Source organism: Pleurodeles waltl, chromosome 8, assembly GCF_031143425.1.
Source record: "Pleurodeles waltl isolate 20211129_DDA chromosome 8, aPleWal1.hap1.20221129, whole genome shotgun sequence".
Lineage (NCBI taxonomy): Eukaryota > Metazoa > Chordata > Amphibia > Caudata > Salamandridae > Pleurodeles > Pleurodeles waltl.
This window is the reverse complement of record NC_090447.1, coordinates 1537509091-1537524022: the sequence shown is the minus strand read 5'-3', so window position 1 is coordinate 1537524022 and position 14932 is coordinate 1537509091. Positions and strand designations below refer to the sequence as shown.

Sequence of the window (14932 nt, the reverse complement as noted above, 5' to 3'; positions counted from 1 at the left end):
AGTGGGGATATAGAATAAAACACCAGGGGAGGGAGTAGTGCTAATGTAAAATAAAATAAAACAGTGCAGACTGTGAGAAATTAGAATAAAACTCACAGAACATACTACGAAACTCTAAAAAAGCACATTCAACAGACTGTGAGACTCAAGAATAAAACACAAGCTGGTAGAATATACAATAAAACACACAGAAAGGGTTGTAAGAATCTTAATTTGACCAGTGGAATGCCGGGAGCTCCACTGAAGACAATGAAGTAGCCCAGGGCTTGTAATGGCCAGTAGAAGCCCAGAGCTCCAACATTCCCATGGTTGCCTTTCAGTTTCTCCTTTTTTAATTCAGAAACTTCTACCCTCAGTGGATGGAATGTTCTAATAGTCTTACAGCTCTTCTGCCTCGGGCTATATCGGTTGTTAAAGGCCCTCTCCCTGGTTATAGGCTCTCACCTGCTGCTCGGGCCTATACCTTAGGTTCAGGGCCTTCAACAGCCGGTAGAGCCCTCGACAGTCGGCTCTAGGGCAATAATAAAAGCACAGGGCAGGCTAGGAGAATGTGGAATACAACACACAGAACAAGCCATGAAATATAAAATACAACACAGAACAGACACTGACAAATATAAAACACCCACGAGAGACAATGCGATTTTAAAAATAAAACATACATAGCAGGATTAGAGGCTTTGTAACAAAATACAGAGCTGGTTATAGGAACTCAGAATAAAAAACAGAGCAAACTGTGAAAGGTGTAAAGTAGGCTGTAGAGAGCAGGCTATGAGAATCTAGAATAAAAGATACAAAGCAGGCCAGAAGAATCTATACTAAAAGATACAGAAAAGGCCAGAAGAATCTAGAATAAAAAATGCAAAGAAGGCTATGATAATCTAGGATAAAACACACAAAGCTGTCCATGAGAATCTAGGATAAAACACAAACAGCAGGCCATGAGAATCTAGAATAAAAGATACAGTAAGAGCCATGAGAATCTACAATAAAAGATACAGAACGGGCCATGACAATCTAGAATAAAAGATACAGAGAGGGCTAGGAGAATCTAGAATAAAATATACAGAGCGGGCCAGAAGAATCTAGAACAAAAGATACAGAAAAGGCCAGAAGAATCTAGATTAAAAGATACAAAGTAGGCCAGAAGAACCTAGAATAAAGATATGAATAAAAGATACAGAGCAGGTCATGAGAATCTAGAATAAAAGATACCGAGCAGGCCATGAGAATCTAGAATAAAAGATACAGAGCAGGCTATGAAAATCTAGAATAAAAGATACAGAGCGGGCCAGAAGAACCTAGAATAAAGATATGAATAAAATATACAGAGCAAGTCATGAGAATCTAGGATAAAGGATACAAAGCATGTCATGAGAATCTAGAATGAAAGATGCAAAGCAGGCCATGAGAATCTAGAATAAAAGATACAGAGCAGGCAATGAGAATCTAGAATAAAAGATACAGAGCAGGCTATGAGAATCTAGAATAAAAGATACAGAGCGGGCCAGAAGAACCTAGAATAAAGATATGAATAAAATATACAGAGCAAGTCATGAGAATCTAGGATAAAGGATACAAAGCATGTCATGAGAATCTAGAATGAAAGATGCAAAGCAGGCCATGAGAATCTAGAATAAAAGATACAGAGCAGGCAATGAGAATCTAGAATAAAAGATACAGAGCAGGCAATGAGAATCTAGAATAAAAGATACAGGGCAGGCCATGAGAATCCATAATAAAAGATACAGAGCAGGCCATGGGAATCTAGAATAAAAGATACAGAGCAGGCCATGAGAATCTAGAATAACAAATACAGAGCAGGCCATGAGAATCTAGAATAAAAGATACAGAGCAGGCCATGGGAATCTAGAATAAAAGATACAGAGCAGGCCATGGGAATCTAGAATAAAAGATACAGAGCAGGCCATGGGAATCTAGAATAACAAATACAGAGCAGGCCATGAGAATCTAGAATAAAAGATACAGAGCAGGCCATGGGAATCTAGAATAAAAGATACAGAGCGGGCCATGAGAATCTAGAATAACAAATACAGAGCAGGCCGTGAGAATGTAGAATAAAAGATACAGAGCGGGCCATGAGAATCTAGAATAAAAGATACAAAGCAGGCCATGAGAATCTAGAGTAAAAGATACAAAGCAGGCCATGAGAATCTACAGTAAAAGATACAAAGCAGGCCATGAGAATCTAGAGTAAAAGATACAAAGCAGGCCATGAGAATTTAGAACAAAAGATACAAAGCAGGCAGGAGGAATCTAGAATAGAAGATACAGACAAAGCCAGAAGAATCTAGAGTAAAGACATGAATAAAACACACAGAGCAGGCCATGAGAATCTAGGATAAAACACACAGAGCAGGTCATGAGAATCTAGGGTAAAACACACAGAGCAGGCCATGAGAATCTAGGATAAAACACACAGAGCAGGCAATGAGAATCTAGAATAAAAGATACAGGGCAGGCCATGAGAATCTATAATAAAAGATACTGAACAGGACATAGGAATCTAGAATAAAAGATACAGAGCAGGCCATGGGAATCTATAATAAAAGATACAGAGCAGGCCATGGGAATCTAGAATAAAAGATACAGAGCAGGCCATGAGAATCTATAATAAACGATACAGAGCAGGCCATGAGAATCTATAATAAAAGATACTGAACAGGACATAGGAATCTAGAATAAAAGATACAGAGCAGGCCATGGGAATCTATAATAAAAGATACAGAGCAGGCCATGAGAATCTATAATAAAAGATACTGAACAGGACATAGGAATCTAGAATAAAAGATACAGAGCAGGCCATGGGAATCTATAATAAAAGATACAGAGCAGGCCATGGGAATCTAGAATAAAAGATACAGGGCAGGCCATGGGAATCTAGAATAAAAGATACAGAGCAGGCCATGGGAATCTAGAATAAAAGATACAGAGCAGGCCATGAGAATCTATAATAAAAGATACAGAGCAGGCCATGAGAATCTAGAATAAAAAAATACAGAGCAGGCCATGAGAATCTAGAATAAAAGATACAGAGCAGGCCATGGGAATCTAGAATAAAAGATACAGAGCAGGCCATGAGAATGTAGAATAAAAGATACAGAGCGGGCCATGAGAAATCTAGAGTAAAAGATACAAAGCAGGCCATGAGAATCTAGAGTAAAAGATACAAAGCAGGCCATGAGAATTTAGAACAAATGATACAAAGCAGGCAGGAGGAATCTAGAATAGAAGATACAGAGAAAGCCAGAAGAATCTAGAGTAAAGACATGAATAAAACACACAGAGCAGGCCATGAGAATCTAGGATAAAACACACAGAGCAGGTCATGAGAATCTAGGGTAAAACACACAGAGCAGGCCATGAGAATCTAGGATAAAACACACAGAGAAGGTCATGAGAATCTAGGGTAAAACACACAGAGCAGGCCATGAGAATCGAGAATAAAAGTTACAAAGCGGGCCATGAGGCTCAAGGATAAAACACACAGAGCTGTCTATGCACATATAGGACGCAACATACACAGCAAGCTTCAATATGTGGAATAAAACACTCAGAGAAATCTGCAAAATTATACAGTTCAAAATCTACAACCTACTGTGAAATATAGGAAAAACTGACATTTTGAAATCCTTTCAAAAATAAGAATAAAAATCGAAAGGAGACTTTGAGAATATATATAAGACTTTCCCTAAGGCGGTTTTGAAAAATACAGAATAAAACACCTACAGCAAACTGTGAAGATGTAGAATAAAATACTGAGAGCAGGCTATGTGAAAGTAGAGTAAAACTTACAGAGCAAGCAATGAAAGAAATAAAATAAAACTCACAACAAGTTTTGGGATTATAGAGTAAAAACGTATATATAATAAAACACCCACAGACTATTTAGATATATGGAGTAAAAATACCCAGAGTAGACGGCGATAGTACAGAGTAGAACTTTCACAGCTGGGGCTAGAAAGGAGACTGTGGGACTTATTAAGAGTCGGACGGTCAACAGACCGGCAGACTTGCAGTGGTGGTCTGGCCGCCGCTGTTGTGGTGGCCCGATCACCACATTACGAGGTTGGCGGGTCTACGGCCATCCCCCCAAGATCTCCGATCCCGACGGGATGAAGGCGATGCATGAAAAGGCTGGCAGATAACTAGTGCAGGGGCCCCCTGCCCAGCACCCTCCAATGCGCACTGCTGTGCGGACAGTGCCTATTTCGAGGCTGATGGTGCCCCGTACGTGCGGCAGCTTTGGTTCCGGATCTATTATGAGCCGTTGGCAATGCTGCCGCACCTTTTCGACTGGGCTGATGGTCTGACTGGTTTCCACCCATCAGCCCAGGGGGAAAGTCGTAATAGGGCCGGCGGGGAGACCGCCACCTCAACGGAGGTCTGCTCACCACGGGTCTGGCGGGCGGATCTGAGCAGGCCCTGTGTCATTGATAAATGGTATAAGGATGTGGACCAAAACACCCAGAAAAGACTGTGCGACTAACTAAAAAATGCTCCCTGAAAAGGCTTTCAAAATGTTAGAATAAAGCATCCAGAGAAGAGTGTGAAACATCTACAATGAAGCACTCTGTGACATCCTGAGAGTACAGAAGGGACCACCACCAGGAAGCAGTGGGAATAAAGAACCAACCACTCAGAGCAGCTGAGAGGTTGAGAATAAAAATATCCTGCCCGGGCTACAAGAGAACAGAAGAAAACAAAGATCTCACTGCGAAAAGAGAGAATAAAACCTGCACTGTGGCCCTGAGAGCAGAGACTGAAAGAGGAACAAAGACTAAAACACTCAGAGTAAGGGTGAGGACACTGAATAAAGCACTGAGAGAAATGATGACCACACAGAATAAAAAACACTGCAAACTAAGAGAATATAGAATGAGACACGCAGAGTAGGGACGAGGATATATACTGAAGCACTGAGAAGTGATGAGAACACCGAATAAACACAGCAAACTCTGAGAATATATAAGAAAACACGTGGAAAGGATGTGCATATGAAGGCCAAAATATATAAGAATATACGAGATGACACCGGGAACAGGCTGGAGGGGGAGGGGCAGCAGAGGTGCTTGTGGTGTCTGAGTGCACAGGAGGGGGAGGGGCAGCAGTGGTGTTTGTGGTGTCTCAGTGCACAGGAGGGGGAGGGGCAGCAGTGGTGCTTGTGGTGTCTGAGTGCACTGGAGGGGAGGGGCAGCAGTGGTGCTTGTGGTGTCTTAGTGCACTGGAGGGGGAGGGGCAGCAGTGGTGCTTGTGGTGTCTCAGTGCACTGGAGGGGGAGGGGCAAAGGTGGTGCTTGTGGTGTCTGAGTGCACAGGGGGGGGAGGGGCAGCAGTGTCTGAGTGCACAGGAGAGGGGACAGCAGTGGTGCTTGTGGTGTCTGAGTGCACAGGAGGGGGAGGGGCAGCACTGGTGCTTGTGGTGTCTGAGTGCACAGGAGCAGGAGAGGCAGCAGTGGTGCTTGTGGTGTCTGAGTGCTCAGGAGGGGGAGGGGCAGCAGTGGTGCTTGTGGTGTCTGGGTGCACTGGAGGGGGGGCAGCAGTGGTGCTTGTGGTGTCTGAGTGCTCAGGAGGGGGAGGGGCAGCACTGGTGCTTGTGGTGTCTGAGTGCACTGGAGGGGAGGGGCAAAGGTTGTGCTTGTGGTGTCTGAGTGCACAGGAGGGGGAGGGGCAGCACTGGTGCTTGTGGTGTCTGAGTGCACAGGAGCAGGAGAGGCAGCAGTGGTGCTTGTGGTGTCTGGGTGCACTGGAGGGGGAGGGGCAGCTCTGGTGCTTGTGGTGTCTGAGTGCACAGGAGGGGAGAGGCAGCTCTGGTGCTTGTGATGTCTGAGGCAATGGAGGGGGAGGGGCAGCACTGGTGCTTGTGGTGCCTGAGTGCACTGGAGGGGGAGGGCCAGCAGTGGTGCTTGTGGTGTCTGCGTGCACAGGAGGGGAGGGGCAGCAGTGGTGCTTGTGGTGTCTGAGTGCTCAGGAGGGGGAGGGCAGCAGTGGTGCTTGTGGTGTCTGAGTGCACTGGAGGGGAGGGCAGCAGTGGTGCTTGTGGTGTCTCAGTGCACTGGAGGGGGAGGGGCAGCAGTGGTGCTTGTGGTGTCTCAGTGCACTGGAGGGGGAGGGGCAAAGGTGGTGCTTGTGGTGTCTGAGTGCACAGGAGGGGGAGGGGCAGCAGTGTCTGAGTGCACAGGAGAGGGGACAGCAGTGGTGCTTGTGGTGTCTGAGTGCACAGGAGGGGGAGGGGCAGCACTGGTGCTTGTGGTGTCTGAGTGCACAGGAGCTGGAGAGGCAGCAGTGGTGCTTGTGGTGTCTGGGTGCACTGGAGGGGGAGGGGCAGCTCTGGTGCTTGTGGTGTCTGAGTGCACAGGAGGGGAGAGGCAGCTCTGGTGCTTGTGATGTCTGAGTGCAATGGAGGGGGAGGGGCAGCACTGGTGCTTGTGGTGTCTGAGTGCACTGGAGGGGGAGGGCCAGCAGTGGTGCTTGTGGTGTCTGAGTGCACAGGAGGGGAGGGGCAGCACTGGTGCTTGTGGTGTCTGAGTGCACAGGAGGGGAGGGGCAGCTCTGGTGCTTGTGGTGTCTGAGTGCACAGGAGGGGGGGTAAAGGTGGTGCTTGTGGTGTCTGAGTGCACAGGAGGGGAGGGACAAAGGTGGTGCTTGTGGTGTCTGACTGCACAGGAGGGGGAGGAGCAGCGGTGGTGCTTGTGGTGTCTGAGTGCACTGGAGGAGGAGGGGCAGCAGTGGTGCTTGTGGTGTCTGAGTGCTCAGGAGGGGGAGGGGCAGCAGTGGTGCTTGTGGTGTCTGAGTGCTCAGGAGGGGGAGGGGCAGCACTGGTGCTCATGATGTCTGAGTGCACAGGAGGGGCAGCAGTGATGTTTGTGGTGTCTGAGTGCACGGGGGGAGGGGCAGCAGTGGTGCTTGTGGTGTCTGAGTGTACAGGAGGGGAGGGGCAGCAGTGGTGCTTGTGATGTCTGAGTGCACTGGAGGGGGAGGGAAAGCACTGGTGCTTGTGGTGTCTGAGTGCACAGGAGGGGGAGGGGCAGCACTGATGCTTGTGGTTTCTGAGTGCACTGGAGGAGGAGGGGCAGCTCTGGTGCTTGTGGTGTCTGAGTGCACAGGAGCAGGAGAGGCAGCAGTGGTGCTTGTGGTGTCTGAGTGCTCAGGAGGGGGAGGGGCAGCAGTGGTGCTTGTGGTGTCTGGGTGCACTGGAGGGGGGGCAGCAGTGGTGCTTGTGGTGTCTGAGTGCTCAGGAGGGGGAGGGGCAGCACTGGTGCTTGTGGTGTCTGAGTGCACTGGAGGGGAGGGGCAAAGGTTGTGCTTGTGGTGTCTGAGTGCACAGGAGGGGGAGGGGCAGCACTGGTGCTTGTGGTGTCTGAGTGCACAGGAGCAGGAGAGGCAGCAGTGGTGCTTGTGGTGTCTGGGTGCACTGGAGGGGGAGGGGCAGCACTGGTGCTTGTGGTGTCTGAGTGCACAGGAGCTGGAGGGGCAGCAGTGGTGCTTGTGGTGTCTGGGTGCACTGGAGGGGGAGGGGCAGCTCTGGTGCTTGTGGTGTCTGGTGCTTGTGGTGTCTGAGTGCACAGGAGGGGAGAGGCAGCTCTGGTGCTTGTGATGTCTGAGGCAATGGAGGGGGAGGGGCAGCACTGGTGCTTGTGGTGCCTGAGTGCACTGGAGGGGGAGGGCCAGCAGTGGTGCTTGTGGTGTCTGCGTGCACAGGAGGGGAGGGGCAGCAGTGGTGCTTGTGGTGTCTGAGTGCTCAGGAGGGGGAGGGCAGCAGTGGTGCTTGTGGTGTCTGAGTGCACTGGAGGGGGAGGGAAAGCACTGGTGCTTGTGGTGTCTGAGTGCACAGGAGGGGGAGGGGCAGCACTGATGCTTGTGGTTTCTGAGTGCACTGGAGGAGGAGGGGCAGCTCTGGTGCTTGTGGTGTCTGAGTGCACTGGAGGGGAGGGGCAGCACTGGTGCTTGTGGTGTCTGAGTGCACAGGAGGGGGAGGGGCAGCACTGGTGCTTGTGGTGTCTGAGTGCACAGGAGCTGGAGGGGCAGCAGTGGTGCTTGTGGTGTCTGGGTGCACTGGAGGGGGAGGGGCAGCTCTGGTGCTTGTGGTGTCTGAGTGCACAGGAGGGGAGGGGCAGCTCTGGTGCTTGTGATGTCTGAGTGCACTGGAGGGGGAGGAGCAGCACTGGTGCTTGTGGTGTCCGAGTGCACTGGAGGGGGAGGGCCAGCAGTGGTGCTTGTGGTGTCTGAGTGCACAGGAGGGGAGGGGCAGCACTGGTGCTTTTGGTGTCTGAGTGCACAGGAGGGGAGGGGCAGCTCTGGTGCTTGTGGTGTCTGAGTGCACTGTAGGGGGAGGGGCAGCACTGGTGCTTGTCGTGTCTGAGTGCACAGGAGGGGGAGGAATAGAAGTGTCGCTTGTGTTAATTACACGTGTCCATCTGTTTGCTCCTCCGAGCACCCAAAAGGTCACATAGGGACCAAGGGTCGCAGAGGGCAGGGCCTAAGGTTCCTAAGTGGCAGGGATGTTCCCTCCCACTGCTGAGGGTCACACAGGCCTCACAGGTGTCAGGGGCGCCCGGGAGTGAGGGTCTGAGTACAAGGTCAGTGCCCTCCCAGTGCTGAGGGTCACACATGCCGCATGAGGGCAGTAACAACCAGCTGCAGAGGGTCACACAGACCTCACGGGTGCCTGGGGCAGCCGGGAGTGAGTGCTGAGGGTCCCATAGGCAGTGACATCCATCTGCTGAGGATCACACAGGGCGCATGAGAGCAGTGATCACCCACTGCTGAGGGTCTCACAGACCTCACAGGTGCCTGGGGGAGCCGGGTGTGAGGGTCTGAGTACAAGGTCAGTGCCCTCCCGCTGCAGATGGTCTCACAGACCTCACAGGTGTCAGGGGCGCCCGGGAGTGAGGGTCTGAGTACAAGGTCAGTGTCCTCCCGCTGCAGAGGGTCACACAGACCTCACAGGTGTCAGGGGCGCCCGGGAGTGAGGGTCTGAGTACAAGGTCAGTGTCCTCCCCGTGCTGAGGGTCACACAGGCCTCACAGGTGTCAGGGGCACCCGGGAGTGAGGGTCTGAGTACAAGGTCAGTGCCGTCCCAGTGCTGAGGGTCACAGAGGGCGCATGAGGGCAGTAACAACCAGCTGCAGAGGGTCACACAGACCTCACAGGTGTCAGGGGCGCCCGGGAGTGAGGGTCTGAGTACAAGGTCAGTGTCCTCCCCGTGCTGAGGGTCACACAGGCCTCACAGGTGTCAGGGGCACCCGGGAGTGAGGGTCTGAGTACAAGGTCAGTGCCGTCCCAGTGCTGAGGGTCACAGAGGGCGCATGAGGGCAGTAACAACCAGCTGCAGAGGGTCACACAGACCTCACAGGTGTCAGGGGCGCCCGGGAGTGAGGGTCTGAGTACAAGGTCAGTGCCCTCCCCGTGCTGAGGGTTGCCCCCATGTGTGGCTCAGCCGACCCCACCTCATAACCCCACAATCAGTGGTAGTTTAGTTGGCTGGAGTTAAAGGCGTCTATCCGGCCTCTGGCGGGCGAGCCCGGGCCAGGTCACATCTGCGGGGAGCTCCGTCGATCAGTTGCAGACTGAGTGCCTCGTGCTGCGCGCCGATGTCAGCCTCGCCAGAGATCGATCGATGTGTGGGGACCCCCGCATCCTTAACGGGGCCGGAGTCATGAAACATGAACTTGGAACACGCGTGCACATGGAGCACATGTTGGAAAACACAAGATAATTAGGCAGGACCTCCGGTTGGGAATTAATCGGAATCAAAAAGATTCTAATGAGACACAAGATGTGTCTTGAATCAGTCTTAACACAGATGACGCAAACCCACCGGGATGTCATCACCATGTTCAAGTCACCCGAATAGACGTGTTCGGATAGACATTGAAAATGCAAAGACCGGAATTACGACATCAGGTTAGAGGGGGGGGGGGGGGATATGTTGGGGGGTGGAATAGTTTTTAAAGAAAGCCTAAAGTGGAAGAAAACGAACAAACAAGGAGGGGCCTCAAAACGCGAGAACATGAACGGCGAATTGTGTTTTTTTTTTACCTAAGGCCAGCACAAGTGTTTGGGGGGGGGGGTCATGCCTACATGCGGGACTCACCGGTGTTCACGCATTTGGTAACCCCGCCTATTTTTTAAGTTTTTTTTCTCATGGGGCCTCCTTGAAAAAGGATGTGACCGGTCACCCGACTGCGTGATTCCGGTCTTTACATGTGTTTGTCTCGCAGACACTTCTATTCGGGTGGGTTGGTGGGTGTGCGTGAGATGCGTGACAGGGGATCTTCCCTCTCACTGGAAATGTGTTGATTCCTGCCCGGAAGTCCCGCCTCATTAAAGTGTGTATCCCACATGCCTGGGGTGTGAACGCGTGTTCCCAGCTCATACATGATCCCCATGTTCACGGGGACACTGGGGCGGCTCCTGTGATGCCAGCCTGTGAGTCCTGCTGACTGCAGGATATTATCAGAGTTAAAGGACTGATCAGAAGGGGGGTTTATTCCTCTGGGTCCCGGGGAGGCCCCTGTGAGGAAAGACAGACGGACACATCAGAACTATTGGCGGACAGATCAGAATTACTGACAGAGAAGCGCCTAGAGGCAGAGAGACGGACAGATCAGAATTACTGACAGACAGAAGCGCATAGAGGCAGAGAGACGGACAGATCAGAATTACTGACAGACAGAAGCGCATAGAGGCAGAGAGACGGACAGATCAGAATTACTGACAGGCAGAAAGAAGCACATAGAGGCAGAGAGACAGATCAGAATTACTGACAGAAGCGCATAAAGGCAGACAGACAGACGGATCAGAAATACTGACAAACAGAAGCCCATAGAGGCAGAGAGATGGATCAGAATTACTGACAGACAGAAGCACATGGAGGAAGAGAGACGGATCAGAATTACTGACAGAAGCGCATAGAGGCAGAGAGACGGACAGATCAGAATTACTGACAGACAGAAGCGCATAGAGGCAGACAGACTGATCAGAATTAATGATAGACAGAAGCGCATAGAGGCAGAGAGACGGACAGATTAAAGTTACTGACAGACAGAAGCGCAGAGGCAGACAGACTGATCAGAATTAATGATAGACAGAAGCGCATAGAGGCAGACAGACGAGGGTGTCTTTCTTCTGCTCCCCTGAGATCTGAGGGGCCGGGGCGGGTCCCTCTAACGGGGGCCCACCCCCCTCTAATTACCCCTCTCCCGGTGATGCGCTGGCTGCACCGGGGCAGGAGGTGGGAATCTCCCAGCAGCCTCCGCGCCTCAGACATGTTCATTCCGTTTCCCGTCTCTCCCAGAACATGAAGATGGTGAGAAGGAAATTAAAATATGAAACAAGGAGATGGGAGGAATCCCACGTGCGGCCCCTGGGGGGTGCAGGACCCCATCTGTTCTGTGGCCTGGGGGGCTTCACACCCAGCTACAGCCTGGGAACTGGCGGTGGGTAATATCAGGGATGCCCCCCTCATTTACACTAACTAACCCCAGACAGAGGGGGGCATCCCCTGAGGGCAAGTGTAATCACAGACCCGTGCGGAAGGTCCTGCCCCCCCCCCCCCGCCCGAGCTGCACTTACAGACTGTACCCCATATCACTGTCACCCATAACTATAATCATTTGTTTTAAAATAAATACGCGGCTTCTCTCATCTTTGCTACAAATTGCAAACACGAAGCCGCCTCGGCCCCACATATCTCCGGAAAAAATATGTTCATTGTTGCTGCTGTGGCGTCGAATGTCATAAAAAAAACAGAGTAATAACTTTACTATTAAAAATAAAATACGCAGAATGTCGAATTAATCATATTAATAAGGATAACATCTTCCTAACACTGCAAATATATTTTTTATGTGATTAATAATAAAAACCATCGTCCTCTTGAGGCGGGAGGGCAGCGCCGGCCCCACCCACGGCCCTTTGTCCCACAAACAATCACAACGAGGGGACGGACCTGTGACAACGAACGCACACACTCGTTGTGTGACCCAAAGTGCATGGTTTGTGAACCCCAACACAACACAGACGGGATCTGAGGGGAACAGCACGAAAAATAATGTTTAAAACCAGACCCAGCGAGTCCGGACAGAAGAAACCTGGGGTTTGCTGCGAAAGAAACACCCGGGTACGCAGTTTGGTCGAATATTATAAAACCTTTCATTATCTGAGCTAAAAAGGTGAAAACAAAAAATATTTAAAAATAAAATATGAGTTTAGAAGATTTATAAAACGATAGATTTGCCTTCGCTACATGTTTCCAGTACTAAAACCTTTCGGGGTGGCTCCTCCAGACCCCTCCTTTCCAGCCTAGCGCCCCAACGTCCCCTCCAATTAAGGGGTGAAGGGTAATTTCGTTAAAAATTAACGGAAGACCTATCTATTTATGTAGTTCTTTTTATAGCGCAGACATTACCCACAGGTTCTCGAGCGCTTTACAGCAGCCATGTGTCGTTACACAGATAATTATAGAGGGTTCCAAATCAGCAGAAAATACCAAATATAGTCACATAAGGCCAAGAATTACTAAATGGTACATTCCCGCTCCTTTGGAAACAGGCGGCACCGAAACTCCTGTTTGAAAAACACCTTCGTCTTTGTCTGGTGATTGTTTCCAACGGACGATTTATTTTTTTCCTAGAAGTTGCGCATATTTTTTAAAAACTGAAATTAGATTGCTATCGCGCTTATTACAAATCACGAGGCTGTTGTCTACACACAAAAAACAAGCTCCTTTTTTATCGTACTCTTGGCGTCTTGTGTTAGAAAAATATACAAAATAGATTTGTTAATGGAAACATTATCCAGAGTAACCAACTTGTCTCTTCTAGTTTAAGAGTTGTTCTTTATTTCGTTAAAGGGACGGTTCTCATGTTGTTTTTGGTAAAAACACAAGGATTGTGTGTTTGGGGTTTATTTCTGCTGCAGAGATGAACAAAAGTGAACAGAAACTAGAAACACGTTACACAAGGGGATGGGAGGAGTTTCCACGGTTCCGCAGGTGGAAGAAACGAAATCAGGGACAGGACTCACCTGGTGTGGTTCTCTCACCGACCCCCCACAGACCCCTCCGGAGGGCGTGAGCTGGAGAGAGAGGGGGCGCCGGGCCTGGTTACCGGGCACCTGTGCTGGGGGGTGCGGGCTGCACCCTCATCTCTGCCGGGGGCAGTCGGTGTCTCCCCCCAGACTCCCCGCCAAGGCGGTGTTTAATTTACGTCGTCCTAAAGTCCCTATTTCACCGATCCTTTCTGTTGTTTCGTCCTGCAGCGGACACTCTGCCTTTCATCCTAGCCAGGTCCTCATTGTTGTCGTCACCTCTGCGTTTTCACTCTTCCTGCGTCCTCCTAAAGTGGGTGTTTCTTTACGTCGACGTAAGAGGCCCGCAGGTTTCACCGACTTGGACTCAAACTTTCCTCCCCTTTGTCCCCGGTACCCGCTCGCCTCTGGTGTCCCACCGATGCATCCGGTGGGGCTGGGGACGCTGGCTGGACACACACGACAAGGTGGACCCGAGGGATGACACGACCTTAGAGATGTCCTCGGGGTCCTGGTCCTAGCCCGGGAGGGGCTGGTCCTCCTCCGTCCAGGGGCTGAGCCAGGACCGGTCATCCGAGGGGTCGGCGTTAAGGCCACACTAAGCTCGGAGGGAGGGGCGCGTCTTCGGCAGAGGCCCAGAAATCAGGTGCCACAGATGTGATGTGGGATAAAGACGCTATGCGGAGGCCCAGGAGGGGCGGGTGGACGGTCTGACCCAGGAACACAGGATCATGCTGTGGTCCAACAGAGGAGAAGGATGCTGTGGTCCAACAGGAGGCTGGGGAAGGATGCTGTGGTCCAGGAGGAAAGATGCTCTGGCCCTTGAGGAGGAAGGATGCTCTGGCCCAGGAGGAGGTTAAAGGATGCTCAGATCTTGGTGATGAGGAAGGATGCTGCGGTCCAGGAGGAGGAAGGATGCTGCGGTACAGGAGGAGGAAGGATGCTGTGGTCCAGGAGGAGGCAAAAGGATGCTCTGGTCCTGGAGGAGGAAGGATGTTCTGTTCCAGGAGGAGGAAGGATGCTCTGGTCCAGGAGGAGGTGTAAGGATGCTCAGGTCTTGGTGATGCGGAAGGATGCTGCGGTCCAGGACGAGGACGGATGCTCTGGTCCAGGAGGAGGTGAACGGATGCTCAGTGCGTGGACAGGATGCTCGTGCCCGGAGGATGTCCCCTCCCTGCCCAGCTGCCAGACTCGACCCCTCCCTCTCACCTGGAGAGGGTCCCTGGCGGCTGAGGTGAAAGCTGGACGGGATGGGGGGTGTCACCGGATCGGGGGTGCTCCGCCCACCCTTGAACACACAGGGATGAGATGTCTCTCCCGTCCTCGGTTGGCCCGGGTACCAAAGGACGGCTCCAGAGATGGGGGAGAGATAGCGCGCTCCAGGGCCGGTGGGGGCTCCGGGGAAGGTGATTGGACAGCAGGATGGGCCGGGTCCTCTAATTCAACCTGACATCTGTCACCGGGAGGAGGCTTCACAGCCCGGACCTCCCCGAGGGGATGAGCTGCCATCCGAGCCAGGGCCGCAGCCGGGCCCAGTCGGTGGAGGGGGGAGGACGGCGTGTTGAGGGGTTCGGAGTCTGGAGCTGGGCATCAGCTGTGGGCAGGTAGATGGGGGAGGGGGGGGGGGGGTTACAGACTGGCAGGGCGGAGGGACCAGCAGCACTGAAATACGAGAAAGGATATGGGGCATCGAGGCTTTGAGGCACAGAGGCGCGGAGTCTGAGAGCACCCGGGAATCAGCTGTGCAGCAGGTACCAGGAGGGGGGAGAGGGCCCCAGGGCACCGCAGGCTGGCAGAGGGGCGTGATACAGGGTACATGAGCTGTGCACTACTGAGCACTGGGCCAAAGAGGACCAACTGATGCAAGACGCATGAGCTGT

At 51.6% G+C, this 14932-nt stretch overlaps 1 protein-coding gene across 1 annotated transcript in view; it reads right to left on the bottom strand.

The window, feature by feature from the left end:
• Positions 1 to 14475, bottom strand: part of NHLH2 (nescient helix-loop-helix 2) — a 74372-nt gene extending 59897 nt beyond the window's left edge. Inside the window, exon 1 of the mRNA XM_069202977.1 lies at positions 13050 to 14475. The gene's annotated coding sequence lies outside the window, so the exon portion shown is untranslated. The remainder of the gene's footprint in view (positions 1 to 13049) is intronic.
• Positions 14476 to 14932: the final 457 nt, after the last annotated feature.